This window comes from Schistocerca serialis, chromosome 1 (genome assembly GCF_023864345.2).
Source record: "Schistocerca serialis cubense isolate TAMUIC-IGC-003099 chromosome 1, iqSchSeri2.2, whole genome shotgun sequence".
In the NCBI taxonomy this organism is placed as follows: domain Eukaryota; kingdom Metazoa; phylum Arthropoda; class Insecta; order Orthoptera; family Acrididae; genus Schistocerca; species Schistocerca serialis.
Window position 1 is genome coordinate 162,256,883 of NC_064638.1, and position 24,728 is coordinate 162,281,610.

The window sequence follows — 24,728 nt, forward strand, 5'->3', positions numbered from 1 at the left end:
TTTCAAAATTAATTTCCACCAGTTTCACTTGCATTTTTCCTTTCATTTAGATGTAACCCTTTCCTCCCTCTTTACCGACAGGTTAACTTCGGTGACGATTGCTTTTCCAAAATTCCCATTAGGTACACGCGGTTTCATTTTTCACTGTCATTAAGGTTGATAAGTGAGGGGGAGGTTACATCTTCCTTTCCTCAATGTATTCACTAACTCCTCATTAGCTATTCGATCTACTCATACAATCTGCAGCACTTTTCTGTAGCACCAGATTTCAGAAGTTTCTATTCACTTCCTCATTAAACTTCCGTATACGGCTTCAGTCCAGATAAATGCCTTCAGAAGATACTTCTTGACACTTGAACTTATATTGGATGTAGTTTAATTTCTGCTTTTCCTGCTATAGCCAGTCTAAATTTTATATCCCGTCTACTTCGATCATCATCAGTCACTTTGTTACTCAAATAACGAATTTCATCTTCTACTTTTAGTGTCTCATTTGCTAACCTGATTTCCTCAGCATCGTATGATCTACTTCGATTACATGTCATTAACCTAGTTTTACTTTCACTGATATTCATCTTATAGCCTCTTTGAAGAGACTGTTCATTCCATTCAGCAGCTCTTCCCAGTCGTTTGTCTTCTCTGGTAGAATCAAAATGTCATTGATAAACATCAGTACTGTTATTTCTTCTTCTTCAACTGTAACTCCCTTTCCAAATTTCACCTTGGGTTCCTTTACTACTCGCTTGGCGTACAGATTCAGTAACATTGGGGATAAGTTACAATCCTGTCTCACAAGTTCCTGAACTACTGTTTCCAACTCATGTCCTAAGCTCTTACACTGTAGTCTCGTTATTGTACACCTGGTGAACGACCTTTTGTTCGCTGTATTTCATACCTGCTATCTCAGAAATTTCAGAGAGTGTTGTCTTGTTAGCAATGTCAAAATCTTTCTTTAAATCTGCAAATGCGATAAACTTTGGTTTACCTTTCTTTAACCTATCTTCCAGAATAAGTCACTGGGTCATTGTTGCCTTACGCGTATCCAAACTTATCCTCCCTGAGATCGGCTTCTAACAGTGTTTCCATTCTTCTGTAAATAATTGCAGCCTTGCCTCATGAAATCGATGGCTGATAATATTCACACCTGCCGCCACGTGCCCTCTTTGGAGCAGGAATTATTACAGTCTGCCTGAAGTTCGAAGGTTTTTCATCTGTCTTATCTATCTTGCACAGAAGGTGGAAAAGTTTTCTCGCGGTTGGTTCTTCCACACGATGTGGAAGATTTTTCTCACGGCTGATTCTTCTAGGGATATAAATATTTCTGAGTGAATACCGTCTAGTCAAAGGGCGTTGTTTCCATTTAAGTCTCTGAGTGCTCTGTAAAAATTCTTCTTTCGTTTCTCACTGTCGTCTGTTTCTCTTCTCTTTCTATAGCACTATCCACAAGTTTGTTTCCGCTAAACAGACCCTCTTATATTCCTTCTACCTTTTAGCCTTCCTGTCTTTCCTGACTTGTCCTATAAGTTTTTGACAATCCTGCAACTGCTTGTCTTTTCTCCCGAGTTCTCTTTAATTTTGCTATAGGCTGCCTCTGGTTTCACTATGTAAGGTGTCAGGCAAATCCAACACCTTCCATGAAAACCCTGACATGATAGCAAATCCGGCAGTATGTCACATAGCTACGAATAAATCCTGACATAAAATTAACCAAAGTAATACGATCAACGAATCAGCAAATGGAATACCACAGACTGACACAAGAACGCCTAAATGCATGTCATACCTTCCCAACGTGAAACAGACGCAGTTCCGAGGGAAGAAACGAGAACAGAAACCGAGAGTCGTGTAGGCTAGGAGGCCCTACGATAAGGGACGGACACCCACGTAGCCGGCCGACCGCCAGGACCACCCCCCAGCCCATGTTAAAAGATAGAGCCCTCCAGAAGAACAGTATAGATCTTACGATAACACTAAAAGGACCACACCAGCTGAAAATTTTTGCGTGAGACTATACGCGTCTCTATTACGTTGCAAACGTTAAAAACATTGCCCCACTGTAGTGGGACGAAATTGAAGCTTCACCCATCCACCAGTGTCAGCCCAGTTTGCAGGTGAATATAAGTTTAATTTAGTTTTTGTTTATGTATTTTTTTGTAATATTTGTAATGGTTGTGAATTCTCTAAAGTTTTTGTATTTTTTTTATGTTTCATGTACGGAGAGGGCGGCGCAACGAACGGAGACAGCATCTTCGCTGCCGGGACCAGAGAGAAAATTGCTGGCCACTATAAGTCGCGGGTCGACAGCCAAAGAGCAACAGAAGATCCTGAAACCGAGTTGTTGCGTCGTGCTTCTAAAAATCAAAGAAATGAGAATTTGTAATGTTTTGTACAACAATGATATCATAGGAAGTTTAATCTTATGGAAAATGTTAGTTTTGTCTCGTCAAGGCTCAGGTTCACGTCTGTATGTAGGAAGATAATAAACTAGTGGGTGCTATTAAAGTTCAAATACGTGTTCCGAGGATTTATTTATGAAGAATTATGTGAATGAATTAATAATATATTTGACAAGATTATTGAATTTTGACAGCGTTCATCGCGACTTTGAATCTCAAAAGTTTATTCAATGCGGTTCTAATATCGATTAAATCAGATAACGTGTATCAATATAATTTCTGAGGAGAAACAAACGACATCTAAAACTGAAAAAGTTTACGAAAACCAATTGGCCCGAGTGACGTAATTCTGTGCATACGACTCAAATGATGTTTTACAGTTTCGTTCAAGAACCATTCTGAGACAATTTAAAAATAATATAAATAATTTTGAAGTGGGTTGTAACTGACGTAGGTGACGAAGTCTACACATGGTCATATGTCGAAAGAAAATCATTTATAAGAAACTTACGTCGTTACACTACACCACCACGAAAAGTACAACGTTTCTCATTGGATAGACAGAATTTTTGTAGGCGGAGCTTAAGGTTAACATTGAAACCCTGATTGGTCAGTTTAAAACACAGCCAGATACCTTTTTTTTTAAACCAACTTCGGTGAATTGTAGTAAGGAGAAGTTAGGAGAGAGTTGCTTCCGAGACGGCGAGATGTGGAGCTGCACCGCCCGCCGCCCCCTTATGCTGCCTAACCAACAACAAGGTAATGAACGTACGCAATGCCGCATAACAGCGCATAAAGCTTCACTCAGAACTGCAGAAGTCTCATTTGTTGCACTACCTTTTTTTCGTAATACTAGTGTCGATCGTCAATTAAACTTCGTGGTATTCACATTTGCTATTAGAAGTTAAAATCTGAAACGCGATGATTTTTCTGTTATATAATTATTGAGAAGGCACATCAGCCACTGTAATTTACGACAAGTTAAATAAGTAATGAAAGATAACTGAGAGTCTCTGTAGACCATTTTTGATAGTTTTCTCTTTTATGAAACTTAATTTAAACCTAGATTATAAATGTGATATGGCATAGTTCATCCTTCGATCCATTGCAGAATTTGGAAACCCATTCAGGGAATATTCGTTCACATTTTTGTTGAACGCAGTTGGTTTTTATCATCCTGTATTAAAACATTTGCTTTTATCAATAGTGCAATTTATAAACAATCTTTTGTGAGTAGAATAAAATTTCCAATGGTAAACTTAACTGCTTTTTCGACGTTATTTTACCAGCTAACTAAAAATAGGAAAGCCTTGAACCTCTTCCACTAAATTTAGTTAGTATTAAGGTTCTTTTACAGGGAGTGCAGTGGAGCTGACGCTGAAATCATTAAGCGTTTGATTATATCATCGCTAGTCTCACTGAACTCTTCTGAACTCCACATGTCATGTGTGGTCTGGCGTCTCCTTACCAGCAACAGGTCCCAGGTTGAAACCAGTCAATTCCCTAAAAAACACGCTCAGAGCGTCGTTGCGCGAAAGTGGTATGGAGACACGACTTAGAACAAACAGACACCACACAGAATGTTAGAACTAGTCGTGCTTGATTTTAGAGCCTTGCATTTGTCCTCTACCCGTTCCTGCTCAGTCATTTTGCACTTTCTATCAGTGTTATTTTTTATATTCTTTACTAGCTTTTGTCCATTTCATTTGCTGTGTATGTTCTCTTTTTGTCAGTTAAAGTCATTATATTCTTGTTTTTGAATAATTTCTACTGGATCTTATCTTTATGCCTGTCCTGTCATGCTATCCCTTATTCTTCTCCTCAGTCTTTTCCACGGGTTCCTTTCCTTGCCGAATCTGCAGAGAGCTCTTCATTTTTTATCGTATGAGTCCACCTAATTTTTAACATCCCTCTACTGCACAATATCTCAAACACTTTGTTTCTCTTATTTTCTGGTTCCATGATTCACATCCATATAACGCTGTGTTCCAAAAGTGCTTTCTCAAAAATTTCTTCCTGAAACTCAGGCCTATAGGTAATGCTGCTAGAATTACATTTTACATTAAATTCTGTTTATGCCATTCCTGCATGGCCCATCATGCGTTATTTTGCTTCCAAGTTTACAGAATTCCTTATCTTCATCCATTTCGTAGTTCTCAACTCCGATATTAATCTTATCGCTAGACATCTCTGCTATGGCTCTTTAGTCTCGTCTTCTTACTCTCGGCCTAAATTTTGCGCTTATTCAACAGTACATTCCATTCAACAGAGCCTGTATATCTCTCTCCCTTTCATGAAGGAGAGCAATGGCGTGACTGAAACTTACGAATGGCGACGTCTCCTCCTGAATATTAAATGGTAAAGGCGAAAGACTTTAATCCTTTTTTAATCCATAGTCTGTAATCCTTTGAGATTTCTTCTTGCTCTTCCTCTCTTACTGTTCCTTCACGGTCTTTGAAGAGTATCAGCTTCGAAATATATCATTTACAATATCTTCACAATGTGCACTGGTCCTTCTTGGATTATGAACGAAACTGAATTTTCGACGTTATCTACCAGCATGGAAGCAAGAATACCGCATCCTCGTCTTGTAATCAAAATTACTAAGGAGTACAAAAAAAAAACAAAAAAAAGAACAGTATAAGATATAGCATTGCCGTGGGCGGAGCATGTGTAGTATGCATTTCCACAGCTAGTCTTGTTTAGAACAACTCATTGCCAGTTCAGTGCCGGCTGCGTTGTCGATCCGGCTTATTCTAAAAAAATGGCTCTGAGTACTATGGGACTTAACATCTGTGGTCATCAGTCCCCTATAACTTAGAACTACTTAAACATAACTAACCTAAGGACATCACGCACATCCATGCCCGAGGCAGGATTCGAACCTGCGACCGTTGCGGTCACGCGGTTCCAAACTGAAGCGCCTAGAACCGCACGGCCACACCGGCCGGCCGGCTTATTCTGTTCATCTGCAGTGATTGTTTTTCCTAGTGCTGTTTTGTTTTTGTTTCGTTTTTTAAGATGGCATGTTTAAGTGAACAACGTGCAGCTGTGAAATTTTGTTTTCTACTTGGTAAAAATGCTACTGAAACTGTTTTAATGTTGAAAACAGCTTACGAAGATGACACATGGGAAAGACTCAGGTGTACTAGTGGTTTAATCGATTTAAAATTGGCGACATGTCGATTGATGACAAACCTCGGTCTGGACGCCCATCAGGTACCAGAATAGTAGAAAATATTGAAAATATTCGAGAGCTTGTGCTCACAGACGGTCGACAGACAAGTGATCAACTGCCAGAGATTAGTGGGTACTGCTGGAGCTCGGTGTTAGTCACAAAGGACCAGATTTGTGGCAGACAGAGAGTGGTTCTTCCACGACGACAATGCACCAGCACACACTACCATTTCTGGTAGACAGTTTTCGGCTAAAAATGGCATGGTTCTACTGCACCACGCAACTTACTCGCCTGACCTGGGTCCGTGCGAGTTTTTCTTATTTCCACACATGAAAAGGAGCATGAGAGGACACCGACATGACAACACTGAAGACGTCAAGGAAAAAAAATCGAAGGAGGAGCTGTCAGCCATTTTTAAAGATGACTACAAAAATGTTTCGAACAGTGGAGGCACCGGTGGGACAAATGTATTGGTTGTAATTGAGAGTAATTTGAAGAAGGTTGTTTTGTAACCAACTTGAAAATATATAGCTTTTAAAAAATAATTCCTATTTTTGGGTACGCCCACATATTTGCCGAATTTTGGTTCCTACTCGATTCAAATCCCTGCGCTACGTTAGAGCAAAATGACTATGAGCAAAATTCCGGGAGAATACGCGGCAGCGTAACGTGTAGAAATAGGAACAGAAGACCATACCGAAGGGATTAGAGATTCTACGTCATCTATAGTACCGTTTGACGCCGCGGTTGCGACAGTGGAATAGGCGCCTCTCGGGCGCTTCACTACGTGGGCGGATGTCCGGATCGCGTGACGCATCACACACGCCGCCCAGGCGACCTGTCTCGCTAACCTCAGTGCGTGCGTGTGGGCGTGTGGGTGGGTGGGCGCGTGTGCCTGTGCGCATGTGTGTGTGTGTGTGTGTGTGTAAAAGAGAGAGCGCGCGCCTCTGTCGCGCCGCCCCGCCTTCTAAAGGGAATTAATACGTGCATTAGCTGAGCACCCACGCCGTAATTATCGCTTATGGGACAGCACGTAACAATGCATTCTGGGAAGTTTCTTGTATGAGCACGCATCCTGCTCGTTAGATCGGTATCGGCCTTGCCTACTGCACGTAAGGCCGGCCTGCCCTTAACGCCGGTCGATGTGCTGTGCTGGAACGGGGAAAGGGACTTTTTTTCCCCTCCTCGTCCGCCTTCAAAGCCGCAACCGCTCGATAACGCAGCTCCCTCTGCCTTTTCAATAATGCAAACGGAAGTGCTTCTGGCTTTGGGCTACGACGTACGCTCGCAAATTCCTTGCGAGACCGGTTCCAAGATCGATTAGCGGGTAGATTAGAAGGTAGATAGTGCTGCCGAGGAGATGCACTTGCCTCAGGCAAGCGCGGACTACGGTGCCGCGGAAGGTAGTGTATAATTTCTCTTGGTATCGTTATCACGTCGCACGTTCCCGTGTACCTATTTATCCATTTCGTTTGTAGTTTAATAGGGGGTGTTTGCAGTAAGGCTGGCTCCAAAGATGTATAATGGGAAACTTTGTTAAGGAGGCACGTATTGACATATACACTACTGGCTATTAAAATTGCTACACCACGAAGATGACGTGCTACAGACGCGAAATTTAACCGACAGAAAGAAGATGCTGTGATATGCAAATGATTAGCTTTTCAGAGCATTCACACAAGGTTGGCGCCGGTGGCGACACCTACAACGTGCTGACATGAGGAAAGTTTCCAACAGAATTCTCATTCACAAACAGCAGTTGACCGGCGTTGCCTGGTGAAACGTTGTGATACCTGGTGTAAGGAGGAGAAATGCATACCATCACGTTTCCGACTTTCGTAAAGGTCGGATTGTAGCCTATCGCGATTGCGGTTTATCGTATCGCGACATTGCTGCTCGCGTTGCTCGAGATCCAATGACTGTTAGCAGAATATGGAATCGGTGGGTTCAGGAGGGTAATACGGAACGCCGTGCTGGATCCCAACGGCCTCGTATCACTAAACAGTTCAATGGCTCTGAGCACTATGCGACTTAACTTCTGAGGTCATCAGTCGCCTAGAACTTAGAACTAATTAAACCTAACTAACCTAAGGACATCACACACATCCATGACCGAGGCAGGATTCGAACCTGCGACCGTAGCGGTCACGCGGTTCCAGACTGAAGTGCCTTTAACCGCACGGCCACACCGGCCGGCCATTAAACAGTCGAGATGACAGGCATCTTATCCGCATGGCTGTAACGGATCGTGCAGCCACGTCTCGCTCCCTGAGTCAGCAGATGGGGACGATAGCAAGACAACAACCATCTGCACGAACAGTTCGTTTACAGCAGCATGGACTATTAGCTCGGATACCATGGCTGCGGTTACCCTTGACGCTGCATCACAGACAGGAGTGCCCGCGATGATGTACTCAACGACGGACCAGGGTGCACGAAAGCAAAACGTCATTTTTTAGGTTGCATCCAGGTTCTGTTTACAGCATCATGATGGTCGCATCCGTGTTTGGCGACATCACGGTGAACGCACATTGGAAGCGTGTATTCGTCATCGCCATACTGGCGTATCACCCGGCGTGATGGTATGGGGTGCCATTGGTTACACGTCTCGGTCACCTCTTGATCGCATTGACGGTACTTTGAACAGTGGACGTTACATTTCAGATGTGTTACGACTCGTGACTCTACCCTTCATTCGATCCCTGCGAAACCCTACATTTCAGAAGGATAAAGCGCGACCGCATGTTGCAGGTCCTATACGGGCCTTTCTGGATACAGAAAAAGCTCGACTGCTGCACTGGCCAGCACATTCTACAGATCTCTCACCAACTGAAAATGTCTGGTCAATGGTGACCGAGCAACTGGCTCTTCACTTGATGAACTGTGGTGTCATGTTGAAGCCGCATGGGCAGCTGTACCTGTACACGCCATCCATGCTCTGTTTGACTCAATGCCCAGGCGTATCGAGGCCGTTGTTACGGCCACAGGTGGTTGTTCTGGGTACTGATTTCTCAGGATCTATGCACCCAAATTGCGTGTAAATGTAATCACATGTCAGTTCTAGTATAATTTACTTGTCCAATGAATACCCGTTTATCGTCTGTATTTCTTCTTGATGTAGCAATGTTAATGGCCAGTAGTGTACATCGGAAAAACCATAAACACAACACAGTACCATACCAGATACGTTGTAGGAAACCCACTGGCGTCCAAAACAGCTTTCAGTCGTCTCGGGAGGGATGAATACAGGTCTTGTACGGTTTTCAATGGCATCTTATACCATTCTTTTTGCAAAATAGTGGCAAATTCAGGTGAATCTGATACAGATGGATACTCTTCTCTCCAAAGTAGACCCCAAAGGCTCGATAACGTTGAGATCTGGTGATTGTGGTGGTTAGGGGTGATGCGGCAATTCATGCTCGTGCTGAGAAAACCACTCTTGGACGATGCGATCTGTGTAAACAGGGGTGCTGTCGTTTTGGCGTACAGCATCATCATTGGGGAATAAACATCGTGCCATGGGATGAACCTCATTAGCCAAAATGGTCGTATATTTCTTATCAGTAATGAGAACTTGTAGGGTAACCATGGGGGCTGTGGAATACCACGATATGACTGCGCAAATCATAAACGAACCCTCGTCATATTTCACTTTTGGGACGTAAACTCGGCCAGAAGACAGCTCTGCAATTCCAATGTTGCAGAGCTCTCTTCCTGTTATTCTGATGCAGACAAGAATTGCGAATTTGACATTCAATCCTGCAGTGGCTTTTCCAGCTCCTGACTCTGACTGAGCGTCGTTGGTTGGTGCTGCAAACGAAACCCTGACTGGAAAGTCGCTTAAAATAAGTTTGTAAATCAACTGGAGCCATTGATCTACCGTATAAGGAGAATGAGAGTGACTGCTCCAGCTGCTAGATCTCTGAGGATACTAGCTTCGATGACAGTTTCACCTGCAAACCGGTAGAACTACGAAGTTTCGAATTATTCAGATTTCGTAGTAGTATTCTACTCATAAGCCGGTACGCTATAAATACGACTTCTCTGTTTTCTGTTAAAATCGACCGCGCCGAAGAAAAGAAAGCAGGATATTGATCTGTATACAACTTCTCTTTAATATTGTACGTAAGGAGAAAGAATGTGTACGGGACGAACAATATGTTTACTTTATTAAATGCGCTGCTATCGTAGTTACAACAGACAGCAAGAAAGAAAAACAAACCACACATTTTCACACCGCTGTCATCATTTTCTTTCTTGCAGTCGGGTGTAACATAAAACCTGTAAATTGTTGTATAAAAACACACGTAGCCCATATCCGTCGGAATATATTAAAGCATAATGAAACACTTACAGTAACTGTTATTTAAAAACATATATAGCCCATGTCCGTCGGAATTTATTAGGGTATAATGAACAATTTAGAGTAAATCCGTAAAGAACTTTCCGAGAATTTTGCTGACAGGCAATGCCTGTCAGACCGTTTGTTAGTGTGTCATATAAAAATATGAAGTAAATTGGTCAAGAACGTTTTCAGATTATTGTTAACAACGTTTCACGTTTAAATATGTATGTATGACAGAGCTGGCCGGAGTGGCTGAGCGATTCTAGGCGCTACAGTCTGGAACCGCGCGATCGCTACGGTCGCAGGTTTGAATCCTTCCTCGGGTATGGATATGTGTGATGTCCTTAGGTTAGTTTGGTTTAAGTAGTTCTAAGTTCTAGGGGACTGATCAGCTCAGAAATTAAGTCCAGACATAATTGTTAAGAAAGAAATCCGATACGTTGCTCTGTTTCCGTGTTATTTAGCATAGAATTTAGCCAATCGGGGCGTCGCGCGCTCACCCACTCAAGCGGCCTGCCAGGGGCGGTGTTGCCCAACGAGTGCTTTGTCTCGTTAGCTGAAACTTGAATTTACGCGCGCGACGATCTGATTGGCTAACTTCAATGCTAAATAGCTCGGAAACGGCACAACGTACCGAATTTTTTTCATAACATTCATATCTCAGTACAACCTGCCCTGCAACATCCCTACAAGCGTTTCAGACATTTTCTGACCACAATATATAGGGTGTGTTACAAAAAGGTACGGCCAAACTTTCAGGAAACATTCCTCACACACAAAGAAAGAAAATATGTTATGTGGACGTGTCCGGAAACGCTTACTTTCAATGTTAGAGCTCATTTTATTACTTCTCTTCAAATCACATTAATCATGGAATGGAAACACGCATTTGCACTGAAATGAGGATTGACACATTGTTGGATGAACCATTCGCACAAGTGTACCCGTGAAGGCCAATCAGCTGCTGATAATGCCTGCACACGCTCTACATGGTACGGAAACAACTGGTTCTTCCGTAGCACTCTCCATACAGTGACGTGGTCAACGTTACCTTGTACATCAGCAACTTCTCTGACGCTGACATTAGGGTTATCGTCAACTGCACGAAGAATTGCCTCGTCCATTGCAGGTGTCCTCATAGTTCTAGGTCTTCCCCAGTCGCGAGTCATAGGCTGGAATGTTCCGTGCTCCCTAAGGCGCCAGTCAATTGCTTCGAACGTCTTCCTGTCGGGACACCTTCGTTCTGGAAATCTGTCTCGGTACAAACGTACCGCGCCACGGCTATTGCCCCGTGCTGATCCATACATCAAATGGGCATCTGCCAACTCCTCATTTGTAAACATTGCACTGACTGCAAAACCACATTCGTGATGAACAGTAACCTGTTGATGCTACGTACTTACGTACTTGATGCTAGTACTGTAGAGCATCGCATGTCAACACAAGCACCGAAGTCAACATTACCTTCCTTCAATTGGACCAACTGGCGGTGAATCGAGGAAGTACAGTACATACTGACGAAACTAAAATGAGCTCTAACATGGAAATTAAGCGTTTCCGGACACATGTCCACATAACATCTTTTCTTTATTAGTGTGTGAGGAATGTTTCCTGAAAGTTTGGCCGTACCTTTTCGTAACACCATATATATATATATATATATATATATATATATATATATATATATATATATATATATATATATATATATATATGACAGAGAACCGTTAGTTATTTCGAAAAGTTGTTTACCAAATTATCTAAATTCTTATGTAGAGTATTGCGTAAAAAATTGGAATGAATCAGTCAAGTACTTTTCGAGATATTAGCAAAAAAAAATTTTTTTTTGAGAGAGAGAGAGAGAGAGAGAGAGAGATGGGAGTGCAGAAAAATGTAGCCACTCTTTGATATTAACAGAACAAAATGACATATCGTTACAATTCTTGCACAAGGCGAAGGTTATTTTATATGTTCAAATTGATCCCCATCAACTCCCGCCAAACAACGTCGATGATGCTGAACTGTTGACCGAACTGCGGATGAAAGTGATTGCCAAACAACGTCGATGATGCTGAACTGTTGACCGAACTGCGAATGAAAGTGATGTCAGTGTGACAGCCACAGAGGACGTGTCAATGGTTTCTCGTTGCTCATTCAGTGTAGCTGGCTTCTGTTGATGAACATCATTTTTCAAGGTTCTATATAGGTGGAAGTCAAGACGTGTAAGGCCTGGAGACCGTGGTGGGTACTCAATAGCTCCTCTTCGACCTATCCATCGTCCGGGCAGATTTTCATCCAAGGAGACTCTGACATCACTGCGGCAGTGAGGTGGAGTGAGATTCTGCTGTAGGTAAAATTTCATTTGTAAATACCTCTCGGATGTGAGGTAAAACCCATGTTTGCGGCCTATGAATATATACCTTGCCAGTTACGGTACCTACAAAGAAGAATGGGCCAATGAATCCACGTGTTGACAGACCACACCGCACATTAACACCCGGTAGATTAAAATGTTCTCCACATGAATGTGAGGATTTTCAGGAGACCAGTACACTCAGTTCTAACAGTGAACAGTCAGACCAGATAATCACACCTGCAAACCGTTCATCCACGCGAAACATTCCTTCAAACCACTCGGCGTAGTCCATCCTTCGATCCGGGTCGTCCTCGTTCATAGCGTGTAGCGATCTTGAAATGTGCACTTTCCTCTTCGCAGTCTTCCGAATTCGTCTTAAGCTTGATCGGGTTACTCCGCTTTCACGTGCACCCTCCTACACCGATTTTTGAGGTGACCTAGTAAAATGTGGCAACAGAGCAGCGTTGGGGAGTTGTTGATGTTAATGGCCGGCCAGACCTTTCCTGAACAGTACCGTCGGTTTCAAACTTATCACGAATATGAGAATCGTTGTACGTGTCGGTGGCTGAGTTCTGTACTTATTACGCCTTTGCCGTTGTACTTCCATCATGTTTTCGTACTTCCAGTACCACTTCAACCGGGCCTCCCGTTGCTCAAACGAATATCTTAACTCCGCACATTGCTGCTCTGTCAACTGTTCGAAAACGTACGACAAGCTCTGTTGAGAAAACAATGGACTGCGCTACCGCGCAAAATTGCAACGATATGTCATCTGTTCCAGAGATATTAACTGTCAATGGATATCCACATTTTCCTGGACCTCTATGTATAAATTCTGAACTGAGGTAACTCAAACGCTAATCATTTCTGCAGGACTTACTAATGTACACGTCCTGTGAATGTGAATGTCCTACTTTTTGTCGTTCAAGCTGCTCTGTTTTTCCTGAACATGGGCGCAGTTGGACTCCTGAAACGTTGGAACGTGTGCACACTCTTACTCGAGGTGATCGACGGATCACAATCAAACACCTCTCTGCACAACGGAACCTCTCTGTTGGTGGTGCCGACAACCCCGACTACCAGCTGAGGTGCTCAAAGGTATGGGTCCACTGGATTCCTCGCAGCCAAACATAACACCATAAAGGGCAACAAAGGACCATCTGTGCGGTGTTTCCTGTGCATTACGAGGCTGACAGAGGCAATTTTATGTCAAACATTGTCAAATGCGACGAACGAAGGGCTCATCACTTCGAACCGGAAACAAAACAGCAGTCCATGGAGTGGGGTCACGCCACCTCTCCGAAGAAAAAGTTGAAAGCCGCACGCTCAGCTGGCAAAGTCACGGCGACGGTCTTCTGTGACTCTGAAGCGGTTATTCTGTTTGATGTCCTCCCTCAGTGGGCAAGTATCGACTCTGAAGTGTAATATGCTACCATCAGGAAATTGAAGCAACGACTTCAGCCTGTTGGTCGTCGCAAAAATGCAAAAGAACTTCTGCATCTCCACGACAACGCAAGGCCTCACACAAGTCTTGGCACCTGTGAAGAGCTCACAAAACATCAATGAATGTTCTTCCTCATTCACCCTATAGCCCAGATTTCACACCTTACGACTTCCGTCTGTTTGGCCCAATGAAGGATGTCCCCCAAGGAAAGCAGTACGCGGATGATGAGAAGGTCATTGATGCAGAAAGACGTTGGCTGCGACGTCGACCAGTAGAGTGGTACCATGTTGGAGTAGAGGTCCTCCCAGTAAGATGGCGCGCAGACGTCTCATTGAACAGAAATTACGTTGAAAAATAGGTTTTAGTAACTAAAACACTGGGGAATGATATGGTGTCTTCGAATCCTGAATAGTGTACTATAAGTTTCAGGAAGCTACAGACTTTGCAGTTTCAATATAAATTTCCACCCCGTCGAGCCTGCAATAAAGAGAAACAGGAATACAGACCCTACTGGAAAAACTGCAGAAAAGTGTGGAAACGAAAGGCCAAATGATAGTAATAGTAATAATACAACCTGTTTCCTCGTGTTAAAACGTTGTATATTTAAATTAGTGATATCTTAGTGCCATGTTCTGAAGTGTAATACGATCACGAAGATGGACAAAATGGTGATGATTGTGATAATGGTGAATGGTTTTGATATAGTAGTACGTTATACAGCCTTCAGTCTGTTACAATTATAACAACTTCTTTTTGTGTATGATTTTGCACCATAACACTGGAATGTTTACCCCAGGCCTGGGGCAAACATCCATTTTCTTCATTTACAACGTTCTGTTAAGTATAACGTAAATACAAGCAATATTGATTGTTTCCGTTGTCATGCAACCAGGGAAGCTGAAGGAAAAAAGTGAAAAACGTTAAGTGCGTACCTTCGCCCCCACCTGTCCCAATTATCTATTGTAATGATCACGGATGCGTTAGGAATCGTCATAAAGATACCGCCTATTTACAGATGAGAGCGCATTTTAGTTTATTTCCAGTTTTGCTGTTTCAGATACTTGAAATGAATGTACCAGCACTGCAGAGCATATGAAGTAAGGAGGGAGCTGTAGGTTCTCACACTGGCTAGCAGAGATGCCCAAGCATCTAGGGCTTTCAGAGCCAGTGGGGTGAGGTGCCGAGGCAGAAATCGCTTGTGGCATCAGGAAGAAATACGTAGGGATAGTAAATTTCTTCTGGCACGAATCAAGTAATTACTAACGAAAGTTGCCTTTTGCCACTCAGACACTACGAGGAGTCTAGGATCATCTTTCAGTAATTTTACAACGCCAGAAAACGTTGATAATAATAAATAAATAACTTTGGTATAACCAAAGATGTACGATCTTATACGAACTACACAGATTGTACGCCAGAGTTACAGATTGGGTGCCATAGTCGGTAGTCGTCGATGGGATGTCTTTCGATCTAGTCACGCGGTACGCCATGCTCTCCAACCCTTAATAGTTAGCTTATAAGATGTGTGATTACTTGCCAGATTATTTGCACAAAAAATCTTCTTCCCGCGCCATTACGTAAAACATAGACAGTAGTACTGCACTTTCAGAAGCCGACGGCTCTGCAAGGGGACATATGACTACGAGAGCATCTCCACATAGCAGATAGGAAGGATTCCTATGCGGCGGCTCGCCAAGTCAGTTCCAGGACGGGCTGACTTAATTGTCGCGAAGCTCGGGTGTGAAAGCGTGGTCAGTTATACTGTGCGCCCCTTATACCAACATATACGGTCTCACCGGCTAAACTGACATTTCTGGAGGATTAGTACTTTTTTCTTGCAGTGGGATGAGGTTCTTGCAATAGGATGAGGAGTAAAATATTCGCGGAGTTATCTGACAGGAAATGCGGACCCGCCACGGGACACGAAATGTCTCAGTTTGTAACAAGATCCCAGAATGAAAAAAAAAAAACAAAAAAAAAACGGAGTAACAGATTCAGAACCAGAGGATCCTTGAGGAAGAAGAAAGATGTCTCTATGGTCTTTAGATCGAAGGTTGACAGTAAACATCAAAACAACGTCTTTATCTCGAAACAACAATTTTCAGTGAGCGAAGCGTCCTGCAGCCTCAACAGATTAACTAGAAATTTAATTATTTCTCTTTTAAAAAATCAAATGAATCAGAACCTAGCGAGTACTTTTTTTATTGGATTTTTAAATATTTTTTAATGGTGTGAACTTAGAAACACATTCAAAGAAATTGAACTTTTTTTCAAGTAGCTGCTTTTTTTCATGGTATTTTTCAAAGCTTCATCCTGATGGCACCGAAAATCTATTCTAATTTAAGAATTTTCATTTTTTATGGGTTTTAGAAATACAGTGGAGTCTGCACAATCCCTCGCGCAAACCAGGACTTCGCCCATTTCATCTGCCTCTCGGCCAGAACCTCCCCTTCAAGCACGTTTAGCAAATAGACGATTGAGTTAGACCATCAAATAGCAAACTCCTTGATGTGAAACATCAGAAAGAAGACAGTAAAGTTGCTTGCCAGCGATACCATTGTTCTCTATTAAAGCTTCCCGTGCTGACACCCACACCTCCATATGCCAGAGAGTAAAATCGGTACCAAATGTTGCATATCGATAGATTATCACTAAAATGCCGATGTTGTTCGTGCTGTGTGCTGTCGTCTAGGAGAACATGCGTAAACGGTGAGTTCCATGTAACACCTGACCTATGGAGAACGGGAAAAGCATACGGTAGAGCGTTACATGTACTGAGGGTCCCGAGTTCGATCACTGATTATACCAGTTTTTCTACAGGCAGTCTGCTTTCACTTCGTGTTTTTGTAAGTAGCTAACCTATAGAGCAGTTTCACAAAATTACCATAAACAATCGGAACAGAAGAATAATACGGAAATATCAAGAGTAATAATGAGCTCGGTGGACGAAAGTACTTTGCTTCACTCACTTCTTTGTGCGTAACCAATACTGTGAAAACTTAGTTCCTGAATGCACGACACTTTGCGTATTTGATGAAGTATTACTTTTATTATTATTGCTTTTATTATTATTATTAGGTTGGTGAATAACTTCACAGCGTCTTGGCTTTGGATGTCGGTATTCCAGTTGTTACGGGCTTATTTATCGATTGTCATTTCTTATTTGTAGCTCACTGTTGCTATCTGAGTTTACATATTGTCATTTGAAGATAGTAAATGTAGCTGTCGACGCTAGAAAATGAAGTGCCAAGGGGAGAAATCAGAACATTTCCGACATATTCTTCTGCCTGAATGGTTGACAGCAGCGGAGGCCGCCAGACACATTTTCCCCGTGATTGGGGACAATGACATTGGACAGAGCACGCCAAGAAAATAGTTTTCTCGTTTTAAGGCTGATCGCTTTGACGTTAGTGACTCTTTACGTTCAAAAAGAACTTCGGGGTTTGATGACGATCATATACACACTAATCCACAGTGATCCACGTCAGTGTACTGGAGACCTGCGAAATGTGACGAACTGAGACCATTCCACCAACGTGCGACAGTTGCATGCAATGGGAAGGTTCAAACATCGGGTGTATGGGCACCGTATGCTGTAAACCAAAATCATACAATCAGCGGGTGGCCATGCACTATGTAATAAAAAGTATCCGGACACATGGCTGAAAATGACTTAAAAGTTCGTGGCGCCCTCCATCGGTAATGCTGGAATTCATTATGGTGTTGGTCCACCCCTAGCCTTGATGACAGCTTCCACTCCCGCAGGCGTACGTTCAGTCAGGTGCTGGAAGGTTTCCTGAGGAATGGCAATCCATTCTTCACGGAGAGTTGCACTGAGGAGAGGTTTCGATGTCGGTCTGTGAAGGCTGGCACGAAGTCGGCGTTCCAAAACACTCAAAGATGTTCTATACGGTTCAGGTCAGGACTCTGTGCAGGCCAGTCCGTTACAGGGATGTTATTGTCTTGAAACCACTCTGCCACAGGCCGTGCATTATGAACAGGTGCTCAATAATGTTGAAAGATGCAATCGCTATCTCCGAATTGCTCTTCAACAGTGGGAAGCAAGAAGGTGCTTAAAACATCAAAGTAGGTCTGTGCTGTGATAGTGCCCCGCAAAACAAAAAGGGGTGCAAACCCCTTCCATGAAAAACCCGACCATAACACCACCGCCTCCGAATTTATTTGTTGGCATTATACACGCTGGCAAATGACGTTCGCCCGGCCTTCGCCATACCCACATCCTGTCATCGCATCGCCACACTGTGTACCTTGATTCGTCACTCCACACATCGTTTTTCCACTGTTAAATCGTCCAATGTTCACGCTCCTTACACCAAGCAAGGCGCCGTTTGACTTTTACCGGCGTGATGTGTGGCTTATGAGCAGCAGCTCGACTATGAAATCCAAGTTTTCTCACCTCCCGCCTAACTGTCATACTACGTGCAGTGCATCCTGAGACAGTTTGGAACTCCTGTGTGATGATAGATGTCTGTCTACTACACATTACGACCCTCTTCAATTGTCGGCGGTCTCTGTCAGTCAACAGACGGGGTCAGCATGTACGCTTTTGTGCTGTACGCGTCCCTTGATGTTTCCACTTCACTATCACATCGGAAGCAGTGGACCAAGGGATGATTGGAAGTGCAGGAATCTCGCTTATAGGCATGTGACACAAGTGATATCCAATCACCTGACCACATTCGAAATCCGTGAGTTCCGCGGAACGCCCCATTCTGCTCTCTTACGAAGTTTAATGACTACTGGAGTCGCTGATGTGGATTACCTGGCAGTAGGTGGCAGCACAATGCACCTAATATGAAAAAGTATGTTTTTGGGGGTGTCCGGATACTTTTGGTCACATAGTGTATGTGCATATCTGCTTGCACGTCAACAACTGGCTAATAAACAACACCGGCAATTCCTATTCTGTTTCGCTACTGAAATGGTGTCTTTATGCTAACATAAGGAAAAGAAAGGAATAGCTAAACCCAAAAGCAGCAGCAACTCCTCGTACAAAGATGTGCGCGCATTCACGAGATACAGTGTCTGCCAGAAAAATGTAAATACGCTTTAAGGAACAGAAAGTATTTCTTATGTGTTTATTTTACATTTAATAATTGATCACTCATGTTGTACACACTTCAGTTTAGCACATGGTTACTTTAAATGTTCAAAATGTTCACCGTTGTTGGCTATAAACATAGCAGAACGACGAGCGGTCGCCGCAACTACGTCAGTGAGTGGTACAGTGGAGATCGCTGCACATGCCGCTGTAATCTGCTGGCCGGCCGAAGTGGCCGTGCGGTTAAAGGCGCTGCAGTCTGGAACCGCAAGACCGCTACGGTCGCAGGTTCGAATCCTGCCTCGGGCATGGATGTTTGTGATGTCCTTAGGTTAGTTAGGTTTAACTAGTTCTAAGTTCTAGGGGACTAATGACCTCAGCAGTTGAGTCCCATAGTGCTCAGAGCCATTTGAACCATTTTTTTGTAATCTGCTGGCGAAGTTCCTCCAGCGTGTGTGTCTTACGTCGATAGACGTTATCTTTCACAGTTCCCCATAAGTAAATGGGCCCTCTTGCTCTAACCGAATGCCCTGTAAAATTGTCATCCAGGAAAGCTCATACGGCTAGGTGATAGTGTGGTGGCGCTCCGCGCTGTTGGTAGAAGACCTCTTCATCAATTTCATGTCTGCAGCTCGTGGTCTAGTGGCTAGCGTTGCTGCCTCTGGATCACGGGGTCCCAGGTTCGATTCCCGGCTGGGTTGGGGATTTTTTCTCTGCCCGGGAACTGGGTGTTTGTGTTGTCCTCATCATTTCATCATCACCAACATCATTTGTGTCAGTGGCTAAATTGGACTGTGAAAAAACATGGACTGTGTAAAAATTGGGACTTTGTATGGGCGCTGATGACCGCGCAGTTGTGCGCCCCATAACCCAAACATCGTCATCATCAGCTCCACAAAGCGCACGTTTACCTGGCGAAATTGATGTGCGTAACATTTCCATGTACACTTCTCCAGTGATAGTAGCATCAAAGAACAGCTTTATCATCATAGAACATGTGGGTTTTCCGGTGCCCGGTACACACTGTTATGCCGAATCACAGTTCCATTAAGTTTGAATTGTGCCTCGTCACTCCATACTAGCTTCGTCACTAATTGTTCGTCATCACCATTTGCTGATACCATTCGCAAAAGTGCATTCGGCTATCTGGATCGCGTGCAGTAATTGCGGAATGTAAACTTTCCACTTTGCTGCTTCCAGAATTTTTTGTACACTTGTACTGCTAATCCCCACTTCACGTGAAAATTACGTAGCAGACTTCTGTGGAGAATTAACAAACGTTTCCAACACGAAAGCCGACGGAGTAGGACTTGTAGCTGCGCGCTGTCTTCCTGATCTTCCTTTGTGAGTATCACAAATCGTTCCATGCAATTCAAACTTGTCAATGATGCGTTTAATTGTTAGGTAGGTTGGCGGATCTGCATCAAACTCCCGCCTCCTAACGTTGCACTTCAATGGCATTATCAAACTTGAAAAACCACTTCACAATACATTTTCGTTGCTCGAATGTCGAGCGAGCTCCATCCACCTTGTTTTCTCACTACCGAGATGAAAGTACTAGCATCTGTTATTGAGGCAAAGACCATACTACAACACACTCTTAACTCAAATCGAACGACCATATCGATATCTCGATAGAGCCTGACAAAGAGTGTATACATTTTCCGGGCGGACTCTGTAGCATGTTATGCATATGGTGGAACAGCGACCGTTTTGTGTAGTAGGAATTGCTTCCCCGAGGTGTAACCATCACTGCTGAAATTTATTGTCAACAACTGAGACGTCCTGAAGACACAATGCAAGATCAACGGCTAGGAAGACTGCGTGAAGTGATGCTACTTCACGATAACGCCCGCCCGCATTCTGCTAGACTGACAAAAAACACTGTACAGAAGGTTGGTTGGGAAGTCTTTCCGCACCGATTATTCGCCTGATCTTGCGCCCTCAGATTTTCACGTTTTCCGTTCTCTATCGAACAACCTTCAAGGAAGTTCCTTTCCAGATGAAAATGCCCTTCGAACATGGCTCGACGTGTTCTTCATCTCAAAACCACATGATTTCTACAGTCGCGGAATCGAAAAGTTACCCCAGCGCTGACAGAGTGTTGTAAATAGTCAAGGATAATTTGTTATTGATGACTAAAGCTTCTGTTATGTGTATCCGTTGCGTTTATTAAACTTACGGGGAAACGTTAATAAGTTCTGCGCCTACCTAATACTGTTAATACTTTTGTACAAGCGCTATTAGGAAAGTAAGGAACGGTAGCTCGCGAAATGGAAACCACAGTGAAAATCAAAACTGTTTTATTTTCAACAGTTAGCCACAACTTTCAACTACTTCTCTGCACAGTCGCCACTCAGACTTAGACATTTGTCGTAGCGTTGTACCAACTTTTCAATTCCCTTGTTATAGAAGACAGCCGTCAGGGCTTTCGACTATTTTCTACTTTGTACTGCAGCTCGTTGTCTGTGTCAAAATATTGCCTTCATAGCTAGCGGTTCATCTGAGCAGAGATGAACGTCAGGGGTAGCCAATTACGGGCTGTATTGTGGGTGATCAAACACTTCCCATCTTCATTGCCCCTGCAGAGTGCAGCCGAAAATTGTAGTGTAGGACAAACCGCAAGACAGTTATATTATGGGGAGTGCATAGCTTCAGGCGAAATCTTTCACCAGGCCATCATACTTGGCGGGAGACGCTAATTTCTAGCTGTCTTTAGGTTCTCACTGTACTGAAAAGAGCGACATGATACGTTCAATAGATTTACTAGACACAGTGCCCAATGGATCTGTGCAAAACTTCATTAGATTTTCACTGTATTTTCCATTTCACGACCGATGGTGTCTTACTTTCGGAATCACTATCGTATATGTGATGCAACTGATTCTTTATTCTTCTTTTGTGATCGTTTATGTTTATTCTGTGAAACTATAATGTACTCTATAGGTTTCCCATTTTCTAATAAACAAAACAAAAGCAGACAGCCAATATAACATTGCTTTAAACTCCGAACAGTTCTTTCACGTGCATGAAACGTATTCGCACTTGTGAATGAGGAAAACCAAAACAAAAGCAGACAGCCAATATAACATTGCTTTAAACTCCGAACAGTTCTTTCACGTGCATGAAACGTATTCGCACTTGTGAATGAGGAAAACCATCAGCCGGATAATTGAATGACGACTTTGAAAATTTGTGCCAGATTGGGACTCGAACCCGGATTTCCCACTTATTGTGAGCTGTCGCTTTACCATTACATTATACGAGCAAGACTCACGGTCTGACCCAAACTTCCATATTTCGTCAACCAACTCTCTACAAGATGTACTTGTACATCCATTATGTATGTTCCCGTACTGGGGAGACATTTTAATTGAAAGACACTTGCCCGGTGCGGGCGGATAAAGACGATATTAGAGACCCTGTGCTGTTCAGAAGTACGATGTAATATCATGTAGAACTTTTACAAGTCGGGAACATGTTGTCCCATATAACAGTTTCACACGTACTACAGTACAAGACCTCAGATGACAAGGGATCGAACCCATGACCGTTGAGACGATAATCTAACGGTCCATAGACTTCTCTACATCTACATTTACACAGATACTCTGCAAAATCACATTTAAGTGCCTGGGCAAGGGTTCATCGAACCACCTTCTGTAGTGTAACGACGTAAGTTTTGTATGAATGATTTTCTTTTTGACATATGACCATGTGCAGACTTCGTCACCTACGTTAGTTACAACACACTTCAAAATTATTTAAATCCTTTTGAAATTGTCTCTTGAACGAAACTGTAAAACATCATCATTTGAGTCGTATGCGCAGAATTACGTCACTCAGTCCAATTGGTTTGCGCAAAATTTTTCAATTTAGATGTCGTTTGTTTCTTCTCAGAAATTATATTAATGCAAGTGATCTGCTTTAATAAATATTAGAACCACATTGAATAAACTTTCAAGATTCAAACTCGCGATGAACGTCGTCAAAAATTAATAATCTTGTCAAATAAATTACGTAGCATAATTCTTCATGAATAAATTCTCGGAACACGTATTTAAACTTTAGTAGCATCCTCAAGTTTATTATCTTCCTACATATAGACGCGAACCTGAGCCTTGACAAGACAGAACTGAACATTTACAACATGATTAAACTTTCTATGACGTCATTGTTGTAGAAACATTACAAATTCTTAATTTTCAATTTTTAGAAGCACGACGCAAAAACTCGGTTTCAGGATCTTCTGTTGCTCTTTGGCTGTCGACCCGCGACGTATAGTGGCCAGCAATTTTCTCTCTGGTCCCGGCAGCGAAGATGCTGTCTCCGTTCGTTGCGCCGCCCTCTCCGTACATGAAACATAAAAAATAAATACAAAACTTTAGATAATTCACAGCCATTACAAATATTACAAAATACATAAACGAAACAGTAAATTAAACTTATATTCACCTGCAAACTGGGCTGACACTGGTGGATGGGTGATGCTTCAATTTCACGTCCCACTACACTTCACAATTCTCTATTATTGATATCTCGTATAGCGCGCGGAAAGAATGAACACCTATATCTTCCGTTCGAGCTCTGATTTCCCTTATTTTATCGTGGTGATCGTTACGCCCTATGTAGGTCGGTGTCAACAAAATATATTCGCATTCAGAGGAGAAAGATGGTGATTGGAATTTCGTGAGAAGATCCGTCGCAACGAAAAACGCCTTTCTTTTAATGATTTCCAGCCCAAATCCCGTATCATTTCTGTGACACTCTCTCCCATATTTCGCGATAATACAAAACGTGCTGCCTTTCTTTGAACTTTTTCGATGTACTGCTCCAGTCCTACCTGGTAAGGATCCCACACCGCGCAAGAAGAGTTCTACACGAGATACGCTCACAGATATGCTTTTCTTGTGATCCGTAAATCAAGTGTTGCTTATTAGTTATATTGCACTGATGGAAAAGAATCGCAATGCTAAGAAGGAATTGTGCGACGCAAAATGAAGTTGCTAGACGTGGTTCTACTTTTGAAAGATAATGTCTGTTCAGATTTGACGCCAGTCACCTAAGAGTGGCGGTAGTAGCGCTCTATGAGAAAAACAAATGATGTTTGCTTTAAGTACTCGGCGTAACGGCCATTGAGCGTTAGTTGTCTTTGAAATTGGTCGTGGTGAGTTGACGTCAGTCAAAGACGCCTTCAAGGCGATGAAGACGCCATATCAACACCTCACTGAGTTTGAACGGGGTCTGTAATACGGCTACGACAAGCCGGATGTTCTGTGCGCGATGCTACAGAAAGACTTGCCAGGAACGTAGCCACTGTACATGACTGCAGGCAGCGATAGTCACGGGAACATACTGTCGCCAGAAGACCGGGCTCCGCTCGGCCGTGTGGCGTTACTGAGGGGGAGACCATCATGTTTGACGTACGGCTCTGGTGCATCGTACTGCATCTGCAGCAACATTTTGAACAGCAGTTGCCACGACAGTGACACAACTAACTGCTACTTCAAGGACAGTACCGAGTCAGACGGCCTGTAGCGTGCATTCCACTGACCCGAAAGCACTTCCATTTGCGACTTTAGTGGTATCAAGCAAGTGGAGGTCTGTCGTGTTATCTGATGCCAGCTGGTTCTGCGTCGGTGCCAGGGGTGGCCGTGTGTTGGTTAGGAGGAAGCTCGTTGAGGGTCTGCAACCAACCTGTCTGCATGGTACTCACAATGGACCTAAACCTGGAGCTATGGTCGAGGATGCTTATTTCGTATGATAGGAGGAGCACGCTCGTGGTTATCCCACGGACCCTGACCGCAGATATGTACGTCATTCTGGTGTGCTGCCACTGAAGAATAGCATTCCAGGTTGTTGCTTTTTTTCCCTTTTTTTTTTTTCAACGGGATAATGCTAGCGCACATACCGCTGTTGTAACGCAACATGCCCTACATAGTGCCAA